This window comes from Oratosquilla oratoria, chromosome 29 (assembly GCF_046742065.1).
Source record: "Oratosquilla oratoria isolate Oo_2021 chromosome 29, ASM4674206v1, whole genome shotgun sequence".
Classification (NCBI taxonomy): domain Eukaryota; kingdom Metazoa; phylum Arthropoda; class Malacostraca; order Stomatopoda; family Squillidae; genus Oratosquilla; species Oratosquilla oratoria.
This window is the reverse complement of record NC_134805.1, coordinates 48,641,913-48,642,707: the sequence shown is the minus strand read 5'-3', so window position 1 is coordinate 48,642,707 and position 795 is coordinate 48,641,913.

Here is a 795-nt window from a genome sequence, read left to right as displayed (position 1 = left end):
CCTTATATTGACAACACTGGATGGGCAAAAAATATCCACACTAGAAATAAGTGCTAGCTAAGACTAGGCGATTTTGTTCATCATGGAGTAACCCCTATATGCGTTCAACTATTCAAAACAAGAAAAAATAGTTCGATTAATCTTCTTGAACATCAAGTTGCTAGTCTCGTTATCATGTGACCCAAGCCATGCGGCCTGAACCATGATCGAGATCTTGCCGAATCTATACGCTGTTTGTAGTAATGTTTCATTATTTATTTCGTGTTTGTAAGTCTTATTATGGTAGTATGAATTTTATTATTTGAGAACATGGCAACCATAAGAATCACATTTGCTGACGAATAAATAGAAATAGAATAATATTGACAATAATGATAACTATACTAATAATAATAGAATTAATAATAATAAAAAAAATCATCTTATGTGTGCGCGCGCGCACGTGTGTGTGTGTGTGTGTGTGTGTGTGTGTGTGTGTGTGTGTGTGTGTGTGTGTGTGTGTGTGTGTGTGTGTGTGTATTTGTGTGTGTGTGTGTGTGTGTATGTGTGTGTGTGTGTGTGTGTATGTGTGTGTGTGTGTGTGTGTGTGTGTGTGTGTGTGTGTGTGTGTGTGTGTGTGTGTGTGTGTGTGTGTGTGTGTGTGTGTCTGTGTGTGTGTATGTATGTGTGTGTGTGTGTGTGTGTGTGTGTGTGTGTGTGTGTGTGTGTGTGTGTGTGTGTGTGTGTGTGTGTGTGTGTGTGTGTGTGTGTGTGTGTGTGTGTGTGTGTGTGTGTGTGTGTGTGTGTGTGTGTGTG